This window comes from Silene latifolia, chromosome 9, assembly GCF_048544455.1.
Source record: "Silene latifolia isolate original U9 population chromosome 9, ASM4854445v1, whole genome shotgun sequence".
Classification (NCBI taxonomy): Eukaryota; Viridiplantae; Streptophyta; class Magnoliopsida; order Caryophyllales; family Caryophyllaceae; genus Silene; species Silene latifolia.
The window spans coordinates 94,218,687-94,240,921 of NC_133534.1; the positions used below are offsets into that span (position 1 = coordinate 94,218,687).

Genomic DNA, 22,235 nt, shown 5'->3' on the forward strand with positions numbered 1-22,235 from the left:
GCTAGATTTTCTGTTGGTGATTGCTATTTTAGGTAGGGTTTTCCCTACTCAGTATTGGTTACATAATGTTGATGTTGTTATTGTTGTTGTTGTTGTTGTTGTTGTTGTTGTTGTTGTTGTTGTTGTTGTTGTTGTTGTTGTTGTTGTTGTTGTTGTTGTTGTTGTTGTTGTTGTTGTTGTTGTTGTTGTTGTTGTTGTTGTTGTTGTTGTTGTTGTTGTTGTTGTTGTATCTCTTATCGGTGTTTGATTGGTTTTGGTGATTGTTGATAGTATATTGTTGATTGGTTGTATAACTGTCTGTGATCTTCGGGGTGCATCCCTGGCTGAGTGAAGTCACTTGCGGGAGTGGCTTCACGCCCTTGATTCGCCTTCTGTGGAACCCGCCACAGAAGGAATGTGCACATTAATGAACATGGGTTTATCGCTCGGAGGAGATGAGCAGGGCTAAGGTAGGAACGGCTGCGGTCCCCCATTGGCGGCGAGGAGTACCTTTTTGATGGGTATTTTGGCAGGGCTACACACTTTAGTTGGACTTGGTTGGCTTGATGATGGTTTGGTTGACAATGGAGGATATTAGAGGATTCTAGGTTACGATTTTGGAGATAGAAGGCGGTTGAGAAACCGTCTTCCGCTCAAGTCACACTTGGAGCTTCCCACTGCAGGGGGGATGTGTACATTTAGTACTTGGGATATAGAGGTACTCGTGTGGTTGAGGCACGACGTCTGGCGAGGGACTCGGGTCGCACTCGGGCCCGATACCACAGACGTGTTATGAGTACCTTGTGTTGGTTGTGGCGTCTTGGGCGTGTCTCAGCCACCGTTTTATGGAGATGTATGTTGGAGGATGATTGTCATGCATTTGTATACGTTGTTGGAATGATGGTTATTGTCTTTGCATTGTAACACGAGTAAGTAGACTTAGTTATTGCATTTATTGAACATTTATATCGTTAAGCTTACACTTGGGTTTAAATGTCTGTGGTGAACCATATGGTGATTTCCGGCCATATGGGAAGCAATGTTGACAGGTTTGCATGCTTGAATCGAAGGCTTGGGAGCGGTCTTCTTAGTTGTCATCACTTGCACTTATCTTAGTTTTTGACATTTAAACTCCTTATTTCAATTGGGATGGTATTTGCATCCCCCAAACTTGTAACCATCTTAACTAACTACAACTTATCTGAAGAGTCTATCCAAGTCGAAATACTCAGGGGGTGGGGGGGGGGGTTGTTAAATTGAGTATTTAAAAACTTATGCCCACTTTTTATTATATCTTAAATAATTACTTAAAGTTTATTGATTAAACTTTATCTAATTAACTAAACGATTATAAATGTAATGAAATGAACGATAAAGAAAATTGCAAGGACACACGATATTTGAAGTGGTTCAGCTTCACACGTCGAAGCCTACGTCCACTATTCTCGATTAATAATTTTAGTACCTTTCTCCGGATTACAAAATTATCAACCCACTCGTATAACTAACTCTAGTTATAACTCTATTTGAATATCACTAGATATTCGATTTGACTATCTTAAGTTACTAAGAAAGCACTTGATTGTTCCTCTAAGTGTTCACACAATTGAACGAGTAGAAACAATATGAAGTACTATTATCTTATAACGTAACCTTAAGAAATAATACGCAAATTAAAGAGCATGACATTTTGTACAAAGATTATCAATTGCAAAACAATAAAAATACTTGACTAGAATTTAAACTCAAATTATTTTCGAGGAATATTTTATATTTCGAAAAGCTTATCTTATATCTTATATAAAAAGAGAATAAGGGGTTTTGCTATTTTGGCGGGGCTCATACCCTTGGACTGCAACTATATTTACGGTCAATGCCATCGTTGTATTATTTTTTGTATTTTCTTTTCGTTCAATACTTTCCACAGCCTGCAATTCTTATTCATATTTACCCGAAATTTCTCCCTATGTTCCTATCCGTTTCATTAGTTCGACAGTTCTACAAAAAAAATGCAAAAACAAAGACTGATAAATCAAATATACATCTAATTTAGGGTGTTTGACTTTGCTAGATCCTTGAAATTAATTTATACTGGTTTCCGTTATTTGTTCGGTCGAAACTATTTCAATTTTTAGGGAAATCAAGTTACGTTCATTACCGTCTACCACCCTTTGAGAACACATCAATGTCGTGTGATCATTTGGACCGTTTTAAAATGAAGGTAAATGAAGCATGCTCATCTTCTTTTAATATAACATAGTAGTCGTCCTTGTCTTATGTACCTGAACATGAATATCATTTTATAGTGATTAGTGAACACCAAGTGTTTGATTAATTGTCGTAGAGGAATGACAATGCTATCTTAATGACTATTTATCATCAAATTTTCATGTTCATGTATATTACTACCTCTCCATGTAAAACCCTCCATTGCGTGTGCTTTTTGTCATTCAATTTTTAGAGCCAGAATTGAAGCTTTGATCTTACTCAATTTATGGAGCATTTGCTGAAATGGTTATCTTATTATCTGTACTTTATTTCGTTCTTTAGCGGGTCATATTCAAGTCTGACTTGGCTAGCTATAAATTTGGAGCTGTGATAATGATTGGGTTATCAAAGTGCAATCGTCTCCCAGTTTGTTTGCTCCTATTTTTATAGGTTAAGCAAATGAAATCTCATCGAAAATAGAACAAGACATATCCTTATGTGTGTCAGTGCCTCACTTTCTAAGGTTTTTTTAATTCCTATTGTGACGTAAAATGTGGGATTGCCTCTTGTTCTTTACTGGCCTCATGCCTATTTAGGAATCCGGTGTTCCAGCTTAAAAAAATCGAGTAGAATATACACATGTAAAACTATGTTTGTTATAGAGCTTACAATTCGTTTGGAATTCTAAATGGAAAACAAAAATATTAGGGAGTACAATAATACAAAAGTTTATCTTTCGTTATTGTAGTGTATGCAAGAGTTGCATTTCTTGCAAAAAAAAATCGCTTTTTCTTAGTGTTACATATAGGTAATTTTTGAAAATTTCGAAATTTTTAGTTAAAATTTTCGAATTTTATTGAGGCCCCCTTGTAACATTTCCCTTTCGCCCCTGCTGAAAATATCCGTCCCCGTTGCCTTAAAATCCTGGTTCCGCCACTGCGTAAATCTGTATTGTAATGGAAATGATAATCAAACGGCAAAAGCAGATCAATATGCAGTTTTTGGCAGTCTGACCCTCATTTTGTGGATATGAAATAATAAGTGGTAGTGAAAGGGAATAAAAGACATGTCCCCCTTAAATTGTCAAAGGGATCCTTAATCCATTGTTTCTGTACATCGGTTATGTGTCTCTATATACGAGCATCTTACATTATTACTTACTCAAATTGATATATTCATGCTCTTTTTGATTGCTTCATTTGCCTTAGAGAAAATGTGTAAAGATGCGAGCAAATGTGTAAACATGAATTATAAGCTAGTGGATTTAGTTTGGTAATGTTGCATTTCCCTTGATTTATTGGTGCTGGAGAAAGCTCTCTTTGTATAGTCTGACCAATGCCGAAGTTTAAATTTTTAGGAAGTAATACGTATGGAGTACTAAATAGAATACAAAATAGCTGTGCTATAAGCCTATAATGATAGCAAACAGTTCTATTTTAATACTTTTTAGCAAAAAATATATTGTTATCTTTGCATTGTGTTATGATTATCGTTGTCCTATTTTAACAGGTTTATGAAGATGATATTTGCATTTGGACACAAATCCTCTTGGTCGTGCGTAAGGTATTTGTTAGTCATTTAGACCATGTTAATACTCATCTTATGATATTAAAATTACAAATTAATTTAATATGGTCTAAATCTACATGCATGCAGAGAAAAATATAAAAAAATGGTATAAAACCATCTTAAGACAAAAATCCTTACAATGGTTTAAGGCAAGTAAGGGGACTACAAAGGTCTCCTACCTTTGTAGTTCTTGAGCTATAGGAATATGGATGATCCTCCAAATACACCACAATTACCAAAATAGGTAATCTCCTTTGGATGCACCCAAGATTAAACCCAAAAATCCTAATAATTACTAACTAGATAATTAGTAGGATAACCTTGTATACTATGTAATATTATTACACTAATAATATTAGTTTATGTATATTATAGTTTTGTGAATTATTTTTAATGATGATCAACAATTTGATCAAGTTTTTGATGAGAAAATATGAAGAAAATAAGGTTTTTTTTTTCTTTCTCTTTTTCTCTTCAATATGGCACGACCAAGGGTCTATTTTGAGGTTTTTTTGGTCTCCAAAATCATCATCTAATGAGTGTAAATAGTGGGGTATTTATAGAGAACAAAATGTAAAGTAATGAGTTAAACATTTCTTAGTGGGTTATGCCACATGTAATAACACTTATTTTATACAAGTGTCAACCCACATGTAATATTTTGGTCCATTTCCATTTCCGACATTTGTCCCACAAATGTTTATAAATCTTATATTTAATTATCTTACATAATTAAATATTAATTTAATTATTTAACAGTTAAATAATACAAATTAACCACTAATGATTACTTAACTATTAAGCAATCATGAGACCATTTTATCAACATATATTGTATCAATACTACCCCATTTAGCTAATTTTACAACCTCTTGTAAATTAAAATAGCTAATTATCTTTACCTCAAAACTTATACATATATCGTATAAATTTAATTAGTTAACAATTAATTAATTAATAAATTCTAATTAATATTTATTAATTAATTATCACATAATTAAATAATAAATCCTCTTGGCCCGAGTTCGTGACCCGTCATCAAATAATACATTCACACGACTTATTAAAAGTCAATTAATACAAGGAATTAATTATATCGTATCTCATACAAATAATTAATTTATCCAATTTGTGCATCATCCTATAGGTGTGACCTAAAGGGATCAGCTGATCACCGCCGTCACACGACAGTAATGTCAAACTCTAGTCAGCCAATCATTACCGATTAACGATGACCAGCTGACAAATAAATAAATAAATAAATCCCTAATATTCCTTTTACGAGATTTATTATGTAAACGCACTTATTGTGGAGGACACTACTCCAACAATCTCCCACTTGTCTGAGACAAGTGTGCGTTACCAATTTTCTTGTCCAATAATATCTCCCACTCAATGCAAGATGTCTTTTAGGTCGTTCTTGAACGTGATCATATCATAAAGTGGTTTCCTCGATCAGGACAATGACTGTATGACCGGATAATCTACTATAGATCGCATCCGAGCGTGGCTACGCATTCACACCCATCTCTCCTCGAGTGACCTTGTGATAAAATATGACTTAAAAGGACAATCCTGTTGACCTTTTCTTCATTCGATACAGATCACAATGACCCAGTAAATGCTCATCGGCCTCCTTTTACGGTGCGACCTAGAACAAAAACCAAAGCCACCGGAAAACCGTACCAACTCAGACAAATAGTCATCAGTCTAAAGAATTGACTCGAAGGAATAAATAGAAATCCTCGCCACGACCTAGCAACAAAAGGACTCTACAAACGGTCACTGTCCGACAAATTGTCTCACAATCTGCCTATGTAATCGACCAGCCATCACTATGACCATATGACAGTCGACCTGTCATCTATCGCCTTACAATCTAGTCACTCCGAGACGTCACCTCATTAAGTAACTAGGGACAAAAGACAATGTTAATCCAGTTCACTTTAATAGAGTTCGACATTGTCACTACAATCTATTTGGATAAAACAAAGTATATAAAATTCAGACATAAAACTGAATATGACGATAAATGCAACTTATCATATATGAAATAATAAATACAATATTTTGATTATTACATATCATATAATTTACAACAGTTCTGGCATTCGTCTCAACCCCATCGAAACTACATGACTATCATGTTTAGCTTGAGACAAAGGTTTGGTTAAAGGATCAGCGATGTTGTCAGCTGTCCTAACCTTACAAACTGTAATTTCTTTCTGTAGATACCCGTATCCGTCGATATTGGAATTTATAGAGAACCCGACAAACACCCGATGATGATAGGACACATGTATTTATCAGTTGTCATTGTCATTATTTGGGTTCGTTTTACGATGTAGAATGAGCGTTGTCGACGGAGTATTTTATTAATTTAAATGATATTTAAATTAAATGTTTTTTTAAGTGAACTCATTTTTTTATTTTATTTTGAATTTATTTTCTCAAGTTTATTTTATTGAAAATAAAATAAATATTTGATTTGAAAAATCATTTTATGAGTATATTTGATTTGAAAAATCATTTATTTTAATGTGTTAATCGATTTGAAAAATCGATTTAAAAATCGAAAAAGACTCGTTTTAAACACGCGTTTTGGAGCTCGATTATAGCTCGGTTTTTGAGCCCGTTTTCTTTACGAGTTGGCATGAATCTCGAGTACACTAACCAACCTAAGCCTCTACCCATCCAACCCCAGTTCGAACCCCCTTAACCACGGCCCAAATCCCGTCCCAAACACTCCCCAACAGCCCGCATGAAACACGAGCAGCCCCCCCTGTTTTGCGTGCTAAATCCCGAGCCGAAAACCCGCTCCAAATACCACCAAAACCCGTGCCCATTAACCCTAACCCATACCCAACTATCCTACCCATATTACCTTAGCTTAACCACCAAGAAAACCCCTCACAAAACCTCTCAAACCCTCACAAAAGCTGCTGGTCAGCAGCTATGTGCAAACGGAGCCCGTCTGCCTCTCCCCTCTAAAACCCTACCTTAACTCCTTATAAATACCCCCCCTTCACCATACACTCATTCCTCTAAGTTCTCCATAGATACAACCGTCATTCACAAGATTTAAACTCCAGAAAAAAACCCTAATTGCCTCTCAAAAACCCTCCACAAAACCGACTTACAAACTGAGAATCAGTTTGTGTGTCCTCTTTGAAACCCTTCGTTCCCCCTTCAAACCTCCATCAAAATTCGAGTTTCTTGTTCCAAATTAACCATACAACATCCATCCACACATTAGACAAAGATTTAAGAGCCAAATTGCCCTTGAGAGTACACGAATTCCCTCGAAAAACAGAGTGTTATACACTCTGTTTTTGCGCTTTTCTGCCGATTCTGTTTGTGCTCATTTTTCGTGCCCAATAACTCAAAACGAGCAGGTATTGTTTTAAGATCTATGTTCTCCTCTCTTTATAGTTTTCAAAACATCTTTTAAATCGAATTTTCACCGTGAAACGAGAGAGAAATTGCAGTTTGAAAGTTGCTGTCCTGATTTGCAAAAAACGTGTTGTTTGCTTTGTTTCTTCGTCGACGACGGCCTCTTGAGATAAAATCTACCATTGATTACGACCCAAGACGGTGTCAACGATACATGTAGGTTGAGGGTGCATCAAATTCTCCTCTTTCTCCCTTTTATTTCGTTTTTTATTGTTTCGTTTTATTTTGTTTATCGATTGTTATTATTAACTATGAAACTAGTTTAGTCCGAGTATGAGTTAAAGTACCACCATGAACACCCGCGTTGACTTGAGATGGGAAATAAATCCGCTACATCAGTCGGTCATAACCCCCGTCTCATTTACATATCCTCGTGTTCAAGGTAGGGCATTAATAAAACAAATTCTAACTTCGCTTTTCGCTTTTGACCCCTCTCTTGTTTCGTGTAATTCGAGCCACCCTAGGACCGTTCACATGTTAGTTCGACATCTGATTGTTAACATATAACTCGTTTAGATGAAATTAGATCAATTTAATAACCTAATTAGACATGTTAGGGTACATCGACATAGCTTTAAAAATCAACTGACGATTCTGTAACTTAATTGAATGCCTCTCTCTCTCTTTCACCTAATTTCTCGCTAGTATAAGAGTGCGTGATTAGCACCGTCTTATTAACACTCGATGAGTTAAATTAATTAGCGAACTTGACCTAATTGGACCCCTTTAGGCCGTGTTGAATACACGTTTGCAAGACATCTTTTCAATCGATCAACGTCGTTTCTAACTTGTTTTCTAGCCCGCTTTCGAACTTGTTTCGCAATCAATTGATCTAACTAATGAACCTGACCTAGGACCTAGGGTAGCCATGTCTATAGTGGTCGTGGCTTGGCCGTGTCCTTTGGTCTTTCTTGCTTTGTTTTTTATGAAACGTTTGTTCTTTATTTGTTTTGTCGCTTTTAATTTATCGTTTGTTCGTCGAGTTGTAATTTTCAAGTTAGCTTTCTTTTATCGAGTCAAAACCTCTTTCAAAAACCTTAGTCTTGTTTGGTTAGATGGTTGTGCCCCAATGCAAGTAAGAGCGTAGTAAATCGCACGTTGTTTAAAGCAACATGGCCCGATTTATGCTAATGCATGCTTTGGTGTGTGACCCAATGTCTAATTCGATAAGATTAAGTGAAAGCACGCATCACGAGGAGTGACCCAAGGCCGTGAGTCATGTAAGCCGTGGGCCACCCCTTTGTGCACGTTTTCCTAGGCCGAATGGCCGTGTGTCGTGTATGGTGTCGTATATAGCAATTGTATTTAGATCGAGTTGTATCTTTAATTTATCGTTGTGTCGGCATGAAATGCCTGGGTTGTAATAAAGTAGATCCCAACGGCTCCCCCATTCCCATCAAGCCTTGTTTGTTTCATTTATATGTTGTTAGATCAATCAACCCACATGCTAAATTACAACTTTGACAAAGTTAGTTTAGTTGCATCTAAATCAACATACAAACTTCACATGTTAGGGTTTTAAAACGATGTTTGCATATCATATATCGTAGTAGCTATGACCTTGTTTGAAATCCGACACTTGACTTAATAGAGGTCGTTATCGACGGGCGGGGTTAGGTGTCCTTATGGGCTTCCTAACACGTACCCTCACCCCTTACTCAAGATCTATGGTTTGTGGATCCGTCTAAATACCATTGGATTACAAGAGTCATTCAAATCGAGTGATATAGGGTACAAGTCTTTATCTTTAATCACTCGTAGTCGATTGGCTTTATGCTTTTCGATGAAAGGTGTAAAGTTGACTTGAACGGTTCCAAGTTCCCAAAAAACTTGGTGGCGACTCTAATTTGTCTTAATTCGATTCGAAAGAACCTCGAGTCGATTATGCTTAGTGTGGATCCCGCGGACGCAGTTCCCGAGGGCCTTGTCCACGATTTGGCGACTCATTTGGGAAAAGAGGACTAGTTACACTTTGTTTCTAGGGTCTTTTCCTCCGAGGTGAAACTTGAAAAGAAAGTATTGGAAAGTAAAACATTACTCATAGTGCTACGATTCATGCATAAACCCTTAAGGACTTTCCCGGGCCGTCCCAGCGTTTCTTTGTGATGCGTGGGGGGCGACGTCCCACTATGCCAGGAACTTGCACATTGCTTGCTTCCGCTCCTCCTCGTCGTGGTTCTTGATGGTGGGGATGCTCTTCTAGGTACTCTACCTAAAGGCCCTTGCTCTATAAGACCCAAAAAGGATGGAGGGCATAGACCTTCTTGTAGAAGACTTGCCGAGACTTAGAGATGTCTAGGAGCATACATCCTTATAACATGTGAATGACAATGTGCGAAATGAATTTCCCGAGTCTTTTCAAAATTTTCCATATCAATTTCAAAACCGAACTTTTGAGCAACTTACTTTCAAAATAGCATGGTTTTAAAAAAACGCGGAATGCTGCCCAAATAGGACTAGATTTTTCGGCCCAAAATAAGCTTTTATAGCCGGCATGCTGCCCATTTCAAATCTCATTTTCAAATCAATCATTCGTTTTTTTCAAATTCAATCCAAAATGTTTCTCGAACCTCAACCAAGCATGAAGTGCGTCGAGTCGTGTCCGGGTCCTGGCCGTGTTAGGCCAGGCGTGTTTCGTTCTAAGAGTCTAGAACCCGACCTTGTTGGGTCGCCCAAGCTCACCTCTTGGGCTTCGAGTCATGTGGGTCGACCAATTGGTCTAGGATAGTCCACAGAAACGTCCAAGCTAGGCCATTTAGGGCGTTTCACTCGAACCTAAGGACTATGTCGGTACAATCACGGCTTTAGTCACACCGAGTCCAGTTTAGAATCGTGCTATGACAGTTTGAGTCATGTCGTTCTGTCGAGTCTAAAATGAATTGAGGTCTAAATCCAACCGTGAGTCGAACCTTTGGTTAGTCAGTCTCAAGTCGAGTCTTTGCTTAAGTCAAGTTGGTGTCGTGTCCTTAAGTGTGCAGGGGCTCTTACTTTAAATATTGACTCGGTTCGGGGTTTTCTTGTAGAAAGGCCGCCAAAAACCCGACGTCAAGCAATGGAAGATGCTGTTAACAAACTCACTGAGGCCATGAACCTCATGATGACCCGAATGGATGCAATCGAATCTAAGCTGGGTGAAGATTCCCCTCCATCTACCCCACCGCTGACTAATCTGGAGAAACGGTTCAAGTTCATCGAAGACCGTCTGAAACTCTCTCCTGGGGAAGAACATCCACTATGAAAATGCTAGGGCCTATGCCCCGATTCAGATAAGTTGCCCCCGAACATGGTACTCACCGACATCCCAAAGTTCAAGGGCACAGAAGATCCATCCACCATGTTAAGGCCTATAAAGGGTACTTAGCATCGAAGGGAGTACTGCCGACATGCTCTCGAAAATTTTCGCTCAATCTCGGATGAACACCCGAAGGCGTGGTTCTACAATCTGGACCTTAAGAACTTCCACACTTTCGAAGATATTACGGTGGAGTTCTGCAAGCACTATGCTGATAATGTCGAGATTCAAACCAACATAAGAACATTGGAGGTGATGACACAGAAAGAAAAAGAAGGTTTTACTGAATTCTTTGCAAGATGGCGTATTTGAAAGCGTGAAATTAGCCAAGAAGCCCTGATGAAGTTGAAATGGTAGATAAGTTCGTAAAGAATCTACGACCTATTTACCGCAATGCTCTGAAATACCAGAATTTTGTCTCTTTCAAAGAATTGATAAGAATCGGGATAAAGATAGAAGATGATGTCATAAGGGCAGAGGCTGAAAGGCCGAAAGGGTACCAAGGGGCCTCATCGTCTAAGGGCAAGGCCCCAGCAACCGTCCATATTGATGAAGCCATCAATCTCTTTGAAGGGCAATCCAAGAAGTCGCAGCGCCAAACACCTAGGGCATTCACCGATATCGGATGCACTTATACATACGCTCTCCAAAGGCTCATAGCCCAAGGAAAGCTGAAGCCTATTGGTCCAACTCCGGACCCTCCTGCTGATCATCAAGGTAAATGGTATAAACCAAATGCCTACTGTGCCTTTCATCAAGGGAAAGGCCATGATACTGAAAGGTGCTATCGACTGAAGCACGAAATTCAAGACATGATTGAGAACGGGACGCTCCCAATCCCTGCCATAAAACCCAATAACATCACCAATCCATTTGGCGATCACGCCAACTTTGTTTCTGTCGAAGACAATGTCGATTATTCCCATCTTATCCGCCCATGTCACTTGAAAGGGGTGTTTATCGGGAAAATATTTGTGTATTGCTTTGAATTCTTGCCAAACCCGAAGAATGAAATTCAAATCGGGAGACTTGCTCTAGAATGTACTCCTCTCATTAACGAAGTTAATAAAAGACAATTCGATTCACGAACCTACATCACTGGCGTAGATCCTCAGAGGACTACCTCGGGATGGAGGCAGACCATCATAGGGATCAAGAACCAGAGCCGAGCATTTAAGCTGACAGCTGAACAAGAGAAAGCTCAAAACCAGATTTGAAAATTATGAGTCGGGATCTGTTTTCTTATCTTAGTCGAGTCGAGTCGAGTCGAGTCTAGGACTTTCTTTTCTTGAAGTTGAGTCGTTTGTTCCACGATGACCTAGGGTGTGTCCTAGGAATCGTTCCTTCGAGTCTGTTAAGCATTTGCCTTCCCAATAAAAAGTCGCAGTTTCGTTTCCAAATATCTCTTGTTTTCAATCCTCAATCATTCCGAAAACATGATAAAATGCACAACACACTAAAAGGCATCCCTGGGGTAGAAATATGTCTCGTTTCAAAACGTAAGGTGCAATAGGATCCCGTGTTTGATTCCTTTACCTATTCTATGTCTGGCGGTAGAAAACCTCCATCAGAACCAGTGCTTATGACAAGCTTTTAGATGATTCTATGACAAACCCGGACTAGCTCTTTGTTTCCCATATCGATGAAGGAAGGTAAGCCCATTCCCCAACAAAATCATCCCATCTCGAAGAGAGAAGATATCAACCCGTTCTAACAAGGAATTGTTAGTTCTTACCCAAATTAGTTGGCGAAGCCCAGTTTTCAAGGTGTATCCATTTATGACTAAGAGAATGAATAGAAGATCATTTTCAAAGAGAGAAAAAGATGAAAAAAAATGAAAAAATGAAAAAAAAAAGAAAAATGAAAAAAGATGAAAGAAAAAGAAAAAAGAAAAAAAGATGTTGAAGTTATTGCGGAATGCTTTTTGGTTGAATGTCGTAGTTACGGAAGCCAGAAGTCATGTCAAGTACCCATAGTTGAAGTTCAATGGGCGAAGCCCAAAAGCTTAAGTAGTAACCTCTTTACCCCTAAGTCCTTCCTGAGACAGTTACAAGGGGATAGTCGGGAATTTTGAGAATCATTCCGCTTGTGTTGTTATACCTAGCCTTTAGGGTCCAGACATGGAAATTTGAACCCACGTCATTTTTCAACCCATTTGCACTTGTGGTTCATCAAACCCGAGACACCCATTCCAACCACATCAGCAGCCATAGCCCTTGGCCTTAGAACCACAAAACAAACCTTCAGAATGATGGTTAACCATTCCAACCTATTTTTACCAAGCTCCACATCCCAAAGAATCAAAACCTTTTGTACCAACCCTAGACACGGGATACAACGGTACCTTACAGGCTAGAATGGGATACGACATGATACCTTAGGTGAAACCTTTGAGTGTGTACACACAATCAAAATGCCATGTTTATGCACCAACATCGAACTATGTCGGATTTGATTTCGCTCCACGCGAATACGTAGGCAGTCCTTCTGAACAAGGGATTCAATCCACTCATCAACCAAGTTGTCATCTTGTCGGTTTCTTACGGGTCTTAACCAAGTCCAAATGAAGCCAAATTTGTTTGAGATGGTCTTAGTACTCGATGTAAGCTAGGATAAGGATATAGGTTCGGATGAATAGTATCAAGTCTTGGAATGAGCTTTATCTAACGGTGTAGGCAAAGATGCTGAGTCACATAGATGTGGGTTTGTGTTGGGAACAGAAAATATGAAAAACCCGCTGAAAAGAAAGAAGGCGTGGAAGAAAAAATAGTAAAAGCCCGCTGAAAAGAAAGAAGGCGGTGGCAAGAAATGATGAAACTCGCTGAAAAGAAAGGAGGTGAGGAGAAGAGTGACGGAATGTTCCCAACAAGAGTGATGTATGATGTCTAAGTGTTCTCATAAAATCGATCGTGTTTAGTTTTCAGGCGAAGCCAACGTTGTTGCTCTGTGAGTTTAATCCACCTTGTCAATGCCAAGTGATCTTGATTCCCATGTGCCCTCGGGAGCACGCTCATGCCATACGATATCTCCGTCCCAAGTTCGACGACCTTGTGATTCCCATTTGCCATCTTTTGGCGCCGTAATGGCCAATTTACCTTTCTACCCCTAACAAGTCAATAATTGAATTAAAACCCGTGCACACTTACGGTTTTATTTTCCTTTTTTGTTTTACGGTAGCGGGCTACGCCCACGTTTGTTTACGGGTCATACAGTGTGTCTGAGTCGTATTTCCTGCTCACCCGTCAAGGTTCGATTTCAAAATGCCAAAGATTTCAGAATTCCGAAATTTCAAAAACTTTTTGCGAATTATGGGATAGATGATCCAAGTAGTGGTACATTTCAAGTCAAGGTTCAAATCTCAAAGTTCAAAATAAAATTTTGGGTCGACGACCCAACATCCAAGTGATTCATTTCAAATTCAAAATTTGGTTCGATAGCCCAATTATTCAAAATTTTCAACATGTTCAAATTTCGGGTCGATGACCCAGTCTTTCAAACTCAAATTTCGGGTCGATGACCCAACATTCCAAGTGATGTCAAATTCAAAATTCGGGTCGATGACCCAATTATTCAAAATTTTCAAATTCAATTTTCGGGTCGATGACCCAGTATTTCAAATAATCCAATTTTAAGATCGATGATCCAAATGTGCTTATGTGATGATTATTGCTAGTACATTTTCTATGTTTCAAATATAGCAGGATATGCTTCAACTGGGGGCTCTAAAGTCTTCGACTTTAGAGCCATTCAAATCTGGGGGCTCTGGCCGTTGGTTGGCTTCAGAGACCATTATCGAGATGTAAAGGATAACATCCACCAAGAATTCAATTCAATACAAGAGTATGAAATGGAAGAATTCCGTAGCTGAAAGCAAATGATGAAAGCGGCGACAACCTCCTTGGAAAGTCCCGTCCCATTCGGACAAGCGCCAGCAGATGATAAATTTTTGGCAAATGTCAGCAGATGATGAATTTTGGACATACGCCTTGCAGATGATAAACTTTGGGCATGTGTCGGCGAGTTGCCGAACTACGACGCGGGTTTGATTCCGTCAGAAACGGATACGTAGGTGCCTAAGGATAAGGCTCAATCCACCATATATGCAATTTTATGGGTCGATGACCAACGATGACAACTTGACACAACAGAAGCAAGAGTCAATCCCCAACGAAGTTTCAGGTATGATCTTTTCTTATGGCTGGCGAGCTTATATACGCAAGTCTAATGGACTATAAACGACCCGCAGAATCCTCAGGTCGAAAGGGACCTGGGGTATACTTTGACTTTTGCCTTGTCCAAGCCTCAGTCAAAGTGGGGGCTCTGTAGATACCCGTATCCGTCGATATTGGAATTTATAGAGAACCCGACAAACACCCGATGATGATAGGACACATGTATTTATTAGTTGTCATTGTCATTATTTGGGTTCGTTTTACGATGTAGAATGAGCGTTGTCGACGGAGTATTTTATTAATTTAAATGATATTTAAATTAAATGTTTTTAAGTGAACTCATTTTTTTATTTTATTTTGAATTTATTTTCTCAAGTTTATTTTATTGAAAATAAAATAAATATTTGATTTGAAAAATCATTTTATGAGTATATTTGATTTGAAAAATCATTTATTTTAATGTGTTAATCGATTTGAAAAATCGATTTAAAAATCGAAAAAAACTCGTTTTAAACACGCGTTTTGGAGCTCGATTATAGCTCGGTTTTTGAGCCCGTTTTCTTTACGAGTTGGCACGAATCTCGAGTACACTAACCAACCTAAGCCTCTACCCATCCAACCTCAGTTCAAACCCCCTTAACCACGGCCCAAATCCCGTCCCATACACTCCCCAACAGCCCGCATGAAACACGAGCAGCCCCCCCTGTTTTGCGTGCTAAATCCCGAGCCCAAAACCCGCTGCAAATACCACCAAAACCCGTGCCCATTAACCCTAACCCATACCCAAGTATCCTACCCATATTACCTTAGCTTAACCACCAAGAAAACCCCTCACAAAACCTCTCAAACCCTCACAAAAGCTGCTGGACAGCAGCTATGTGCAAACGGAGCCCGTCTGCCTCTCCCCTCTAAAACCCTACCTTAACTCCTTATAAATACCCCCCTTCACCATAAATTCATTCCTCTAAGTTCTCCATAGATACAACCGTCATTCACAAGCTTTAAACTCCAGAAACAAACCCTAATTGCCTCTCAAAAACCCTCCACAAAACCGACTTACAAACTGAGAATCAGTTTCTGTGTCCTCTTTGAAACCCTTCGTTCCCCCTTCAAACCTCCATCAAAATTCGAGTTTCTTGTTCCAAATTAACCATACAACATCCATCCACACATTAGACAAATATTTACGAGCAAAATTGCCCTTGAGAGTACACGAATTCCCTCGAAAAACAGAGTGTTATACACTCTGTTTTGTGCTTTTCTGTCTGTCCAGTTCTGTTTGTGCTCGTTTTTCGTGCCCAATAACTCAAAACGAGCAGGGATTGTTTTAAGATCTCTGTTCTCCTCTCTTTCTAGTTTTCAAAACATCTTTTAAATCGAATTTTCACCGTGAAAGGAGAGAGAAATCGCAGTTTGAAAGTTGCTGTCCAGATTTGCAAAAAACGTGTTGTTTGCTTTGTTTCTTCGTCGACGACGTCCTCTCGAGATAAAATCTACCATTGATTACGACCCAAGACGGTGTCAACGATACATGTAGGTTGAGCGTGCATCAAATCCTCCTCTTTCTCCCTTTTATTTCGTTTTTTTATGTTTGTTTTTTATTGTTTCGTTTTATTTTGTTTATCGATTGTTATTATTAACTATGAAACTAGTTTAGTCCGAGTATGAGTTAAAGTACCACCATGAACACCCGCATTGACTTGAGATGGGAAAGAAATCCGCTATATCAGTCGGTCGTAACCCCCGTCTCATTTACATATCCTCGTGTTCAAGGTAGGGCATTAATAAAACAAATTCTAACTTCGCTTTTCGCTTTTGACCCCTCTCTTGTTTCGTGTAATTCGACCCACCCTAGGACCGTTCACATGTTAGTTCGACCTCTGATTGTTAACATATAACTCGTTTAGATGACATTAGATCAATTTAATAACCTAATTAGACATGTTAGGGTACATCGACATAGCTTTAAAAATCAACTGACGATTCTGTAACTTAATTGAATGCCTCTCTCTCTTTCACCTAATTTCTCGCTAGTATAAGAGTGCGTGATTAGCACCGTCTTATTAATACTCGATGAGTTAAATTAATTAGAGAACTTGACCTAATTGGACCCCTTTAGGCCGTGTAGAATACACGTTTGCAAGACATCTTTTCATCGATCAACGTCGTTTCTAACTAGTTTTCTAGCCCGCTTTCGAACTTGTTTCGCAATCAATTGATCTAACTAATGAACCTGACCTAGGACCTAGGGTAGCCGTGTCTAGAGTGGCCGTGGCTTGGCCGTGTCCTTTGGTCTTTCTTGCTTTGCTTTTATGAATTGTTTGTTCTTTATTTGTTTTGTCGCTTGTAATTTATCGTTTGTTCGTCTAGTTGTAATTTTCAAGTTAGCTTTCTTTTATCGAGTCAAAACCTCTTTCAAAAACCTTAGTCTTGTTTGGTTAGATGGTTGTGCCCCAATGCAAGTAAGAGCGTAGTAAATCGCACGTTGTTTAAAGCAACATGGCCCGATTTATGCTAATGCATCTTTGGTGTGTGACCCAATGTCTAATTCGATAAGATTAAGTGAAAGCACGCATCACGAGGAGTGACCCAAGGCCGTGAGTCATGTAAGCCGTGGGCCACCCCTTTGTGCACGTTTTCCTAGGCCGAATGGCCGTGTGTCGTGTATGGTATCGTATATAGCAATTGTATTTAGATCGAGTTGTATCTTTAATTTATCGTTGTGTCGGCATGAAATGCCTGGGTTGTAATAAAGTAGATCCCAACGGCTCCCCCATTCCCATCAAGCCTTGTTTGTTTCGTTTATATGTTGTTAGATCAATCAACCCACATGCTAAATTACAACTTTGACAAAGTTAATTTAGTTGCATCTAAATCAACATAGAAACTTCACATGTTAGTGTTTTAAAACGATGTTTGCATATCATATATCGTAGTAGCTATGACCTTGTTTGAAATCCGACACTTGACTTAGTAGAGGCCGTTATCGACGGGCGGGGTTAGGTGTCCTTATGGGCTTCCTAACACGTACCCTCACCCCTTACTCAAGATCTATGGTTTGTGGATCCGTCAAAATACCATTGGATTACGAGAGTCATTCAAATCGAGTGATATAGGGTACAAGTCTTTATCTTTAATCACTCGTAGTCGATTGGCTTTATGTTTTTCTATGAAAGGTGTAAAGTTGACTTGAACGGTTCCAAGTTCCCAAAAAACTTGGTGGCGACTCTAATTTGTCTTAATTCGATTCGAAAGAACCTCGAGTCGATTATGCCTAGTGTGGATCCCGCGGACGCAATTCCCGAGGGCCTTGTCCACACTTTCCTTTCGATTAAATCTCTAATTACATGAAATTTCATAAGTACATGTCTAGATTTGTTACTAGACTTGAGCTCTTTTCCTTGAAAAATTGTCCCACTGTTATCACAATACAAAGTGATAGGATCCTCGGCCGTCGGAACTACTTTCAGTCCCTTTAAAAATTGCCTAATCTAAACAGCTTCCTTTGTAGCTTCAGAGGCTGCAATGTACTCAGCTTCCATTCTCCAGCAAACCGCCCCTCCGTTCAACAAAAAGACAAAACCAGCCTGGGATTTCAAATCATCCCTATCGGTTTGGAAACTGGCATCCGTATAACCTCTTTCACGTAATTCAGATTCTTCTCCAAACACTAAGAATGAATCTTTAGTCCTTCTCAAGTACTTTAGAATATTCTTGACGGCTATCCAGTGACTCTCACCTGGAGTTTTCTGAAAACGACTCGTCATACTCGAAGCATACGAGACGTCAGGACGAGAACACATCATAGCATACATGATCGATCCAACAGCGGAAGCATAGAGAATCAATTTCATGCGTTCAATATCCTTAGGCTCAGTAGGACACTGTGACTTACTCAAAGTGATCCCACTGCCCATACGTAGAAAACCTCTCTTGGAGTTTTTCATATTGAATCGGTCAAGAATCTTATCGATATAAGCTTCTTGACTCAATGCTAATATCCTTTTGGATCTATCCCTATAGATCCGGATACCCAAGATGCGCCGAGCTTCTCCCAAATCTTTCATTTGGAAGTGATTTCCCAACCACTTCTTAACAGAAGCAAGCATATCAACATCATTCCCAATGAGTAATATGTCGTCCACATAAAGAAGTAAGAAAACAACTTTACTCCCACTAAACTTCATGTATAAACATGGTTCCTCAACACTTCGAGAAAAACCATTCTGTTTAATAACATGATCAAAACGATGATTCTAACTCCTTAACGCTTGCTTAAGACCATAAATGAATCTCTTAAGTTTGCATATTTTGTTAGGATTTTTAGGATCCACAAAACCCTCAGGTTGTGTCATGAACACTTCCTCTTTCAAAAACCTGTTCAGGAAAGCGGTTTTGACAACCATTTGCCATATCTCATAATCATGAAATGCAGCAATCGCTAACATTATCCGAACAGATCTAAGCATAGCAACTGGTGCAAAAGTTTCATCATAGTGTAAACCATGAACCTGAGTGAAACCTTTTGCAACAAATCTAGATTTGTAGACATCTTTATGTCCATCCATACCGATTTTAATCTTGAATATCCACTTACACTGAACAGGTCGAACATCTTTAGGTAAGTCAACCAGGTCCCATACCTGATTATCGTACATGGAATCCATTTCGGATTGGATGGCCTCGAGCCATAGTTAAGAGTCAGAACTCATAATAGCTGCTTTATAGGTCTTGGGTTCATCATATCATAAAGTGGTTTCCTCGATCAGGAGTATGACTGTATGACCGAATAATCTACTATAGATCGTATCCGAGCGTGGCCACGCATTCACAGCCATCTCTCCTCGAGTGACCTTGAGATAAAATATGACTTAAAAGGACAATCCTGTTGACCTTTTCTTCATTCAATACAGATCACAATGACCCAGTAAATGCTCATCGGCCTCCTTTTACGGTGCGACCTAGAACAAAAACCAAAGCCACCGGAAAACCGTACCAACTCAGACAAATAGTCACCAGTCTAAAGAATTGACTCGAAGGAATAAATAGAAATCCTCGCCACGACCTAGCAACAAAAGGACTCTACAAACGGTCACTGGCCGACAAATTGTCTCACAATCTGCCAATGTAATCGACCAGCCATCACTATGACCATATGACAGTCGAACCTGTCATCTATCGCCTTACAATCTAGTCACTCCGAGACGTCACCTCATTAAGTAACTAGAGACAAAATACAATGTTAATCCAATTCACTTTAATAGAGTTCGACATTGTCACTACAATCTATTTGGATAAAACAAAGTATATAAAATTCAGACATAAAACTGAATATGACGATAAATGCAAGTTATCATATATGAAATAATAAATATAATATTTTGATTATTATATATCATATAATTTACAACAGTTCTGGCATTCGTCTCAACCCCATCGAAACTACATGACTATCATGTTTAGCTTGAGACAAAGGTTTGGTTAAAGGATCAGCGATGTTGTCAGTTGTCCCAACCTTACAAACTGTAATTTCTTTCCTTTCGATTAAATCTCTTATTACATGAAATTTCCTAAGTACATGTCTAGATTTGTTACTAGACTTGGGCTCTTTTGCTTGAAAAATTGCCCCACTGTTATCACAATACAAAGTGATAGGATCCTCGGCCGTCGGAACTACTTTCAGTCCCTCTAAAAATTGCCTAATCTAAACAGCTTCCTTTGCAGCTTCAGAGGCTGCAATGTACTCGCCTTCCATTGTAGAATCAGCGATCCAGACTCTTTGAAACTTCTCCAAAGAAACCGCCCCTCCGTTCAACAAAAAGACAAAACCAGCCTGGGATTTCAAATCATCCCTATCGGTTTGGAAACTGGCATCCGTATAACCTCTTACACGTAATTCAGATTCTCCTCCAAACACTAAGAATGAATCTTTAGTCCTTCTCAAGTACTTTAGAATATTCTTGACGGCTATCCAGTGACTCTCACCTGGAGTTTTCTGAAAACGACTAGTCATACTCAAAGCATACGAGACGTCAGGACGAGAGCACATCATAGCATACATGATCGATCCAACAGCGGAAGCATAGGGAATTGATTTCATGCGTTCAATATCCTTAGGCTCAGTGGGACACTGTGACTTACTCAAAGTGATCCCACTACCCATAGGTAGAAAACCTCTCTTGGATTTTTTCATATTGAATCGGTCAAGAATATTATCGATATAGGCTTCTTGACTCAATGCTAATATCCTTTTGGATTTATCCCTATAGATCCGGATACCCAAGATGCGCCGAGCTTCTACCAAATCTTTTATTTGGAAGTGATTTCCCAACCACTTCTTAACAGAAGCAAGCATATCAACATCATTCCCAATGAGTAATATGTCGTCCACATAAAGAAGCAAGAAAACAACTTTACTCCCACTAAACTTCATGTATAAACATGGTTCCTCAACACTTCGAGAAAAACCATTCTGTTTAATAACATGATCAAAACGATTATTCTAACTCCTTAACGCTTGCTTAAGACCATAAATGAATCTCTTAAGTTTGCATACTTTGTTAGGATTTTTAGGATCCACAAAACCCTCAGGTTGTGTCATGAACACTTCCTCTTTCAAAAACCCGTTCAGGAAAGCGGTTTTGACAACCATTTGCCATATCTCATAATCATGAAATGCAGCAATCGCTAACATTATTCGAACAGATCTAAGCATAGCAACTGGTGCAAAAGTTTCATCATAGTGTAAACCATGAACCTGAGTGAAACCTTTTGCAACAAATCTAGCTTTGTAGACATCTTTATGTCCATCCATACCGATTTTAATCTTGAATATCCACTTACACTGAACAGGTCGAACATCTTTAGGTAAGTCAACCAGGTCCCATACCTGATTATCGTACATGGAATCCATTTCGGATTGGATGGCCTCGAGCCATAGTTTAGAGTCAGAACTCATAATAGCTGCTTTATAGGTCTTGGTTTCATCACTTTCTAAAAGTAAAACCTCATTGTTGATGCGTGTCAATTATATGATGTTTTACACCCTATTTTACACGCATTTCAGAGCTCATTTATGTGGTTTAAGGCTACTATTTGCCCCATTTCGTCTACTTTCGTATTTTTATGTAATATTGCAGATTTATGCGAAAATGAGTAGATATTGAGCCAAATCCGTCCCCGAGTATCTTGCATTTCATTTGACGTGAAGTATTTGCTCAAGGAACGATCTTGGTGCGCATTTCGAGGCCCGAAAGACAAATCCACGAGAAGTTAGAAGTCAAATATCAGCTACTTCAGTCGATCGACCGCTGCCCATTGTCGATCGACCAACCCACGAGTTCCAGTAGCCACTGTTCAGCGAAGAGCAGTCGATCGACTGCCTTGTATGGTCGATCGACCATGACGCTCTTTCAGATGTGAATTAAAAGATCGAGAAGTTTGAAGCCCATTGTATTAGGTTTTAGGAAATAAGAACTACATTGTATTCCTATATAACGTAGCTTTAGTTTCAGCATAAGGCAGTTCCCTTTTGTCGAGTTTTTATTCAGTTTTAGTTTAGC

General features: G+C 39.0%; 1 long non-coding RNA gene across 1 annotated transcript in view; it reads left to right on the forward strand.

Annotated features, from left to right (window-relative positions):
• The first annotated feature begins 3,659 nt into the window (after positions 1-3,659).
• The window catches only part of LOC141598210 (uncharacterized), a 52,989-nt gene continuing 34,413 nt past the window's right edge, over positions 3,660-22,235 (forward strand). The window contains exon 1 of the long non-coding RNA XR_012523329.1: positions 3,660-3,750. This is a non-coding gene — a long non-coding RNA (uncharacterized LOC141598210). The remainder of the gene's footprint in view (positions 3,751-22,235) is intronic.